This window comes from Curcuma longa, chromosome 3, assembly GCF_044706935.1.
Source record: "Curcuma longa cultivar G26 ecotype Majalengka, Jawa Barat chromosome 3, ITB_CL_G26_1.1, whole genome shotgun sequence".
NCBI lineage: Eukaryota > Viridiplantae > Streptophyta > Magnoliopsida > Zingiberales > Zingiberaceae > Curcuma > Curcuma longa.
The window spans coordinates 17386308-17396319 of NC_133863.1; positions in this window are offsets into that span (position 1 = coordinate 17386308).

Consider the following 10012-nt stretch of genomic DNA (forward strand, 5'->3'; position numbering starts at 1 on the left):
CATTTGCCTGATCACTGCATATGCATGCATGGCTCTGCGCTAGCTCTGCAGTCCTTGTCCTTTTGTTATGGTGTCAAAATCTTGAGCTTATCTCAAGCTGATGAAGGAAAGTGATGGAATGATTGATGATGTTTTTGTTTCATCTACGTTCCTCTTATATTTGACCTTTTGGACTTACTTCAATTTTATGATCTTGTTTTGGCTTATTATCATCAATAATGTTTTGTGTGGAATATTAATTATCACAAATGTGAGATGAATAATGGATTTTTTTTTTGTTTATTTGTGCAGTGTGAGAAGAATAGACTTCATTGTTTAAACATTGTTAAAAGTCACTTTCTCTTGTGGTGGTTCATTGTTAGAAGGCACTTTTTTGTGAATTAGAACAAGCATTCTTTACATAATATTCTATTAATTGTTTATTGATGTATTTCTTGGATTAAAAAAGAAGTAATTTGAGGAAATATCCAACTATATACTTTATTCTTTAGTTGAGTGGAGCAGTGAAATTCATTAAAAAAAATGGCAATGTATTTTTTAACCCAAAACTTTAGTTGGGTATCCATTTTCAAACTTCTGAATTGAAAGGTTGATCTTGATGGACAACTCTTGGTTGATCTAGGTTCTACTAAAACTAGTCATTTCTTCTGGTGGAGGTGCTGATGTAGATTCTATGAGTTGATCTTACTTTGCCCATCATCAATTTTGTGATCTGGATACTTTCTTCTTTATTAAGATTGATTTTTTTTTAGTCGATTTTTTTTACCTCCAGGGTATGGTTGAGTTGGTTACTATGGGACAAACTTGTTGAAGTGAACAAGGGTTGAATCTCAAAGAAACCGAAGCAATGCTCTCCCCGTAGTGGCCAACTGCAGCTTCTTAATTTACCTCCTCACAGATAATTATGAAGCTGACCGTGTGGGGCCATTAGGGTGGCGGATTCCATCTTATGTTGAAGATTGATTTTTTTTTTAAGATAGAAGACCTACTCCTCTTTGTTATGGTCATTTATCTATTTTAGTAGATGTCTATTCTTAGAGGGACTAACTCTATTTCTCGATAATGAAAAACTTATGAGGACCGTGTGTTGGGTCCAAAAGGATGTCTGTATCTCCACAATGACATGATATTGTCCACTTTGGGCCTAAGCCCTCATGGCTTTGCTCTTGGGCTCTCCCCAAAAGGCCTCATCCAATGGAGATACTTTTCATCCCTTTAAATCCATGATCTTTACCATGTGTTTTAGATGTGGGACTATGTTTGCATCCTTGCAACCCAATAATCCCCCCCTCAAACAAAGAACCACTGGAAGCTCCCCTACCATTTCTCATGGTCCGGCTGTCATTTCTCATGGTCCGGCTGCCATGTCCCTCATGGTCCGGCTGCCATTTCTCATGGTCCGGCTGCCATGTCCCTCATGGTCCGGCTGCCATGTCCCTCATGGTCCGAGCCTCCCCTACTTCCTTTGTTTAAGGTTCAACCCACATGGTTAGATTCGGATCATGGCTTATCCGACGGTTAGTCCGGTGAAGAGCGGCCTCGCTCTGATACCAATTGTTGGGTCCAAAAGGATGTCTGTATCTCCATAATGACATGATATTGTCCACTTTGGGCCTAAGCCCTCATGGCTTTGCTCTTGGGCTCTCCCCAAAAGGCCTCATCCAATGGAGATACTTTTCATCCCTTTAAATCCATGATCTTTACCATGTGTTTTAGATGTGGGACTATGTTTGCACCCTTGCAACCCAACAATCCCCCCCTCAAACAAAGAACCACTGGAAGCTCCCCTACCATTTCTCATGGTCCGGCTGTCATTTCTCATGGTCCGGCTGCCATGTCCCTCATGGTCCGGCTGCCATTTCTCATGGTCCGGCTGCCATGTCCCTCATGGTCCGGCTGCCATGTCCCTCATGGTCCGGCTGCCATTTCTCATGGTCCAGCTGCCATGTCCCTCATGGTCCGGCTGCCATGTCCCTCATGGTCCGAGCCTCCCCTACTTCCTTTGTTTAAGGTTCAACCCACATGGTTAGATTCGGATCATGACTTATCCGGCGGTTAGTCCGGTGAAGAGCGGCCTCGCTCTGATACCAATTGTTGGGTCCAAAAGGATGTCTGTATCTCCACAATGACATGATATTGTCCACTTTGGGCCTAAGCCCTCATGGCTTTACTCTTGGGCTCTCCCCAAAAGGCCTCATCCAATGGAGATACTTTTCATCCCTTTAAACCCATGATCTTTACCATGTGTTTTAGATGTGGGACTATGTTTGCACCCTTGCAACCCAACACCGTGCAGCTAGAGGGGGTGAATAAACGTAATTTAATTTTTTCCCTCTTGTAAATGTAATGTGTTAGGACTCGTGCGAACTAGAGAAGGGGATGAATAACTCTTATCATTTCGTGTCATCTTTGAATGATTGGTGATGGAAACTTGACGCAAGATTTACATCACAAGCACAACTCTTCGATTTACTTAGTTCACCGCCATCCAAGGCGGCTACGTCTAAGACCTAGTTCTAATGAACTATCATTACTACATCTTCACCATTGTTACCTCAATAGTTGAACTGAATAATCAATTTTATAATATTTTATTCGCTGCAATGCAACAATCGATCACGCAGCTACTCAACTCAACAATGCTAACTCACTACTGTAGCATGTTGTGTGTGCACAATAATTGCATTGCAATCCAACCTGAGCCTAAATAGGTTGAAATCATATATAGCCAACTATCGATGTCCAAGCCTGAGTGGGTTGAGGTCATAATGCACTATTCATGTGTAATAGTCACGCACGTGCTTGCTACCAACTGCCTGAATGCTGACTCTAAGTCCCAAGTCCAAGTAAGTTCTCGAGTGTCAATTTGACAAATGCCCAAGCACCTTATGTGTGCGCACATCCGAACACCCCAAACACCATGCTTGAGCAACCCGAGTTCAAGTGGATTGTTGAGTACTGACTAATTACTATTGGTGCAATCAACCCTTGGTCAAAGTTGACCATGTTAACTATACTCGAGTTGGATTTCGATATTTGATCAATTTATTAGTTGAATATCAAGTAGGTTAAGATTGATCGAATACTTAAATAGTCGATCAATATGTTAGTTAGCAAGAGAAAAGTCCAAGTGAGTTATAGTTAATTGGACATTTAGCGGTCAAAAATCCAACAAGGAGTTGGCATAAGGCGTGAAGCCTTGGCAGATCAAGATTGATCATATGCTAGGCCATAAAGAAGTCTTAGCAGGTCAAGGTTGATCGGATGTCAAACAATGATGAAGTCTCAGTAGGTCAAGGTTGATTAGATACTAGGTAATGGAAAGTCTCAGAAGGACAAGATTGATCAGATTCTTAACAAAGAAAGTCCTGATAGATTAAGGTCAACCACATACCAAGCAAGATGAGAATTCAGTCTTAGTAAGGATGAAACATGAGTATTAGTTAATTGATAAGGTGTATCGATCAATCGATGGACTTTAAACCTTGAAATTAGAGTTTGAGGGGTTTTTTAGAATTTTTCTACAATAACTGTGCTACAATATTATTAATAGTAATTAACTATAGTGATTGTGAACAATGATTTGCTACAGTAATAGTCGACTGATAAGTTTGATCAGTCAATTGATAGTACTGTAGCAACAACCAGAAGCTTTAGAATTCGACTGGAAATCTCGATTGATTACGATCACTCGACTGATGCTATTATTCAAGCGAATAGAATATTCAAAACTAGACTACGGAACTAATTAGACAACAATTGACTGATGGTCATGATTTCAATATAAATTTTACTTCAAGAGTCAATCATTAAGATAATTATGCATGATTATGGAATTATTACTTCAAGTGAATCTCTTCGTTGGCCAAAAGTACGCCAAAGCACAAAGAGGTGATATGGAAGTCGTCCAATGAAAATTGTAGTAAAACGTCAAGCAACAAGTGAATAAACCCAAGAAACATGGGACTATTAGTAAAAAGATTGACTTCATTCATTCACATTCCAAAGAAGTGGAAAGCAACCTAATCAACATTAAGAAGTAGATGCAACTCATAGTCGTTTAACTTAAAACTATTCAAGCAAGACAATGTTCAAATGATGCTAAATGGTGCTTAAAGAGATTTTCTTTACATCAAATGTAGAAGATACTTTTAGCAAATTTTATAATTAATTTTATTGTTATCACAATGTAATAAAGTCTTAGTGAATTGTGCATTTGCACTTTTGCATTTGGTTTAACTATTGCATGTCAGATATTTTCATAATTTTTTTATAGTCTATGAAATTAGCTTAATTTGACTAGTTTGTGTGGAACCTCTTATTGTTTGTGTGTGAATTTATATTTTATATGATAGTTTTGTAAAAGTTCATTTCATCTATGATTGAATATCATATTATGATTATGTTATATATTATATTATGATTTTTGTTGGATCGAATGATGTGGCTAGAGGGGATGAATAGACACATTTTTTTTTATTACCCAATCATGCTTGTCATTACAATATGTTAGTGTGCAGTGGAATTATAAACCAAAACACAAATATAAGACACAAGCACAAGACTAACCATCCTTTATATGGATTTGGAATCTCAATTTCTACTCTACGATCTATAATTTGTTAGTAGATCACTTCTGAAATCGCTGCTATACTTTCTCCTATTTGAAAATCTTCTAGAGATAAAGAAATCTCTTACAATAACCAATGCTTAGAGCAACACAAGAAATATAAGAAAAAACAAACTTAATTTAATAAATTAGATTACAATCGAGAAAATCTCTTTTCTTGCTTGGTTTGATTTACTCTCTAAAGGCTCTAAAATGTAACAATATTTTCCCAAGAATCCCCATGAACAGATGTCTCAAAATCTCCATGAAAATTTCTTTTATAAGCTTTCTATTCATGACTCAATTCTACCGATTGATCAACTGTTCACTATCTTCCAATATACTACTTGCTGATCAATTGATTGATTTCTTCATTCCAATCAACTACCCCATTGTAGGTGTGCAAAATTTGACTTTATTGAAGTTTATTTGTATCCTAGGTTATCAATAGCTTTCTATTTTGGCATCAGTCAACCAATATTATCATTTTTAGTTGATTGCCTAGTTGATTGAAAAATATTATATTTATTCTCATTTAAGCTTGAGTTAACTAATTAGTCAACTCCTCCATCAATAGACTAGTATCAACATCAATCGGCTGATCCAAATCTCGAATCAATCCAAACTACAACTTCATAGTTTTGGATTCATTAGTTGACTTCTCCTATTTCATCAGTCAACTGACACTTTGAATCCAACCACACCAAATATGAATCCATGTCATGCGAAGAGACCTTATATTTTTGGAATTTTCTTGTTTGCTTAGTATAAGTCAATCTCAACTTACTAAGATTTCATTCTTGCTGAATATCTAGTGTACCTCAACCAATTATGACTTCTCTTACTTAAAGACTCTTCATCTCTATGACTTCACTCATTATCCAATGTGTTGGTGATTTCCATAAAATGGAATGGAAGGATATGATCCAAAAAACATGTCCTTTCATTGGTGTCTTTTGGTGTTTGAATGAAAGGTTATGATCCAAAAGATATATCTTTTCATTGGTGTCTTTTGATGTTTAAATGAAAGGTTATGATCCAAAAGACATGTTCTTTCATTGATAATGATTCAAACACTATAAAACACCATTCTACACAAACAATCAAGTATCATCTTCATAGCAAAAACTTTTCCTCTCAAAATTACTTGCTTCTTTGTATATTGTTATACTGCAATAACAATATACAAATATTCAATTGTCAAGTTTTAGTAAATTAAAGGTATTTGGAAACAATTTATTAAGGTTATCTTTTTCAAGTGCATCATGCATAGCTTTGGAAACAACAAGGGTTATTAAGGAATCCATTGTATCCTCACAAATGGAATCGTATTTGCTTAGTTGCGAGTGCATCACCGTGGTGGGAGCAAATAGTTTCTTAAGAAAGTGAGTGTACGCACTTTGGATTTGTTCTCTAATTTATTGAAGGATTTACGAAGGTCCTCAACGGCGACAGTTCCCTGACAAGATCAGAATTGAAGAAGCAAAATCTTGCAATAATCGACAGCAACACCAATAGTTTTTCGACAGAAGCATAATCGATTTCCACCAACACAATGTTGATTACTTAACCTTAACTCACTAAGACTTTCATTGCTCAAACTCGGGTCAACCTTGACCCGCGAGAATTTCTGCTTGTTTAGCCTTAGGTCCATATTAACCTATTAAGACTTCTATCACCTATCTAGCATCTAATCCTCCTTGACCTATTAGGACTTCCCTCACATGTCTAACGTTCAACCTCCATAACAGTGGCGGAGCTACAGGGGGGGCGCCTGGGGGCGCTCGCCCCCCTGGCCCCTGTGTAAAATACCGAGAGGGAGTAAGGGACTAATGGGTTATAAGGCTTAATGGGCTTCAAATCGGACCCGATCCGTTAAGGAATATTAAAGGTCGATCGGCACTACCTCTCCTCTGGTTTCCTTCACGCGCCTGCCTCCCGACCTTTCGCCTTCGCTGTGTTTCTGCTCTTCCTTAGCCGTCGACGCTGCAAGGTGGAGTTGCCGACGGCCGACGCGGTTCTGAAGCTGAGGAGCGCCGGAGACCGGAGTTGAGCAGTGGTAGATTGGTCTTCGCCGCCGCCGGAAAAGGGACTCGGATCGTAGCGTGGGGGTATGATGAGAGTCATAATTTTTCTGCAATTTCTGCAGTTTATATCTTTAAGAATTAACTTTATTCCTTTTTCATACTTTGGATTGCTTGATAATGGGTCATATTTTTTATAAATACCATTTGCTACCTGTTTTGAACTTATAACTATTATAATTACTGTTAATCATTTTTGGAGTCATCATCGTGCTTTCAATTGTTTATTCTCACATTAGGTATTCAATTATAGGGTATTGTGTTTGAGTCTTGCATTTGTATAGTGTGATAGTTTTTCTTTAACACAAGAAAATATTTTATCCCTTTTAACTTCACATTCAGACTGGGATCTTCTTGTAGGATTGTTTTTTCTTCCTTAATCCCAGTATGGAGAGGTTGTGAGTTTCACATGATGGTGTGGCTTCCCATTCCTCCATCACTACCAAAAAACCATATTACTTCTCTATCATACACTTTTTCTCTCCTTAGACATTGGCATGTGTAATGAAATAGATAAAACAGGGTAGCAAGTTTTGAAAAGGAGGCAGTTAGATCAAATGAAGACTAATATTGGGAGAGCGAATGAGTAAAGTTCAACGTCAGTCCCTTGTTTCAAGAGTAGATGCTAGAACCTTTATCTATCTATTCAATCTGTAATCTCGCACAAGTTGTCATTTTACCCTCACAAATTTCAAAATCTTGCTGTATCTTCTGTTTGAGGGGAATTTAAGGAAGAAGATTATATCAAATTGTTTGAAGATTATCACTAACTTCATCTTTTGGAGAGAGATCTCTTGAAGATTGTGGTGAACTACAATTCAGCTTTTATTTCAGAGCATTGGTTGTCAAGCTTCAAAATCTTGTCATATCTTCAGTTTGAGGAAGATCTGATTCAATGAAGAGATGATGGAATTACTCAAGCTCAGTTCAGCACTTCATCCGAAAAATGGCTATGAATCATTCGATATTCATGAAATTTGCCGATTAGCTGAAAAGTTCTATCCAGAAGATTTTACAAATCAAGAAAGAACGCGTTTGAGATATCAATTGGAGCTTTTTGAAATAGAAATCCAGAAAAATATGAACTTTAAGGATATCTCAACTATTTCTGAATTATGCCAGGTATATTTTTTTATATAAAAAATAATATTTTTTTATTGAAGGTTAGTCATTGCTAACTAATATGCATATAATTTTATATCAGGTCTTATCGAAGATAGAAAAATCAGAAAGTTATTCTCTTCTTGACAAATTGATTCGACTTATTTTGACTCTACCAGTTTCTACTGCAACATCAGAGCGTGCATTTTCTGCAATGAAAATTGTGAAGAATAGGTTGCGGAACAAAATGGAAGATGATTTCTTATCATGTTCTTTGATAATGTATATTGAGAAAGATATTGCTCGCAGTTTTGATGTCAATTCTGTCATAGATGAATTTGAGTCTATGAAAAAGCGAAGATCGCAACTTAGATTGCGTTGAATGTAACTTATTTCTTAGTTAATTCAAAATTTATTTTATTAGTGTGACAATGCGATGTTAAAAAATGGCCCCCCCTCGGTAAAAATCCTGGCTCCGCCCCTGCTCCATAATATCTTAGAACTTTTATTGCCGACACTAGTTGAACTTCTCCAGTGTCAAGTGTCTTGTCTTCTCGAATAACTTAGAATTTTCATCTACCAAGCGTGTAATTAACATTTATCCACTTGGACTTTCATCTCCAATCATCAAATATATTATACAAATATATTGATCAAACGCCAAAACCTCAATCTATATCATGATCAACCTTGACTAGGAGCCAACTGCACCAATAATTTTATGGTGATCATTAAACTTATGATGATACACTTTAATGATTTTTGTTGTTTGACAAATAGGAATAGAGATGATTTAAGTTAGTTTTTCTAACTTCTCATATTTTAATATCATGATATTTTTTTCATTTTTTTTAAATCACACGCTTACTTGATTTATATCATGTGTTTACCATTACTTTTTTACTTGTTTGATATAATGTATTAATATCTAATACATATTTGATATAATGTTTGTTAGATATCATGTTTATGCTTAATATGTGATTATATCATATTCATGTATGAGTTGAAACTCAACTAGGTTTTCATCCAAAAGGTAAAAGTCAAACCTTGTATATAACTCAACTCAAGGGCACAATGTTTCTAAGAAATGTTCAAATCGAGAGAAGGTTATATAGTTGAGGGGAAGCTTTAAGCCTTTTAGATTGAAAGTTAGAAGAGTTGATCTTAACTTGTTTCTTTCTTATTTTGTTAGTACATATTATTTTCAACCATTAACTTAAATAAATAACCAAAAATTAAAAAGGAGATATTGTTGGATAATAGTGGTTATATTCATCATATGATTTTGATGTTTGATAATAGTTTTAAGTGAATTAAATGGGACTGACGTTTTGGTGAATTTATAATTTTAATATCGGTAAGCCATGGGATAATACATTGATTGAGTTAATTGAAAATAAATATGAAGTGACTAAACCTTACAACTTATGATTATAAATTAACCTTGAAGACCACCTTGAGAGCTATATGAACTATATTTTGGGTTCAAGAGTAGATTTGTATGAAAATGAAAGCATCTAGGGTTAATCTAGTTTATTTAAAGAGCTTGTCCATATATACAACTAAAAGATCAAGTTCCTCACTTTTATGTTATATTTTGAGGACTACCAAGGCTCAATTTAAGAAGTTTTAGATCATTTATGTGGACTTAAATAAATGTGTTGCTAGGTTTTTAAGATGTTCTTAAATGATTTAGGAGTCTTGAAGATGTTTCGGCGATGTTTCGAGTTGTTCAGTCATCAATGGTTATTTGTTGATCCAACATATTTAAAATAAGACTTTATCTTTAGGTTTATACTAGTTCTTATTGTTTAATTCATAATCAGGTGATTAACATTGGCGCATTGGATTCCAATTACCATACTTTTAGGATCTAGGTAATTAGAACTGTAGTATATGACTAGTGAAAAAATTTTATTTAGTGAATTAACCAACTAGTGGCTTGTTTGTTGATTACATCTTTCATTTTATTCAAACTCAACACTTGAAGGTTAGTCGATTGGAGTTTTTGATTTGCACTGACAGATATTTTTGTTCAATGTTAAACAACTAGTGTAAACAAGTTGATTAGTTCTAAAAAATATGTATTCGTGGAGACTAGATTTTCAACCATTTTGGGATGATTTTTTAATATTATTTTGGAGTTCTCTTCTTAAACATAGATAATAGATTTGAAAATTAACTTAAGGTGAAAATGTGTGGGTTTTGATTACAA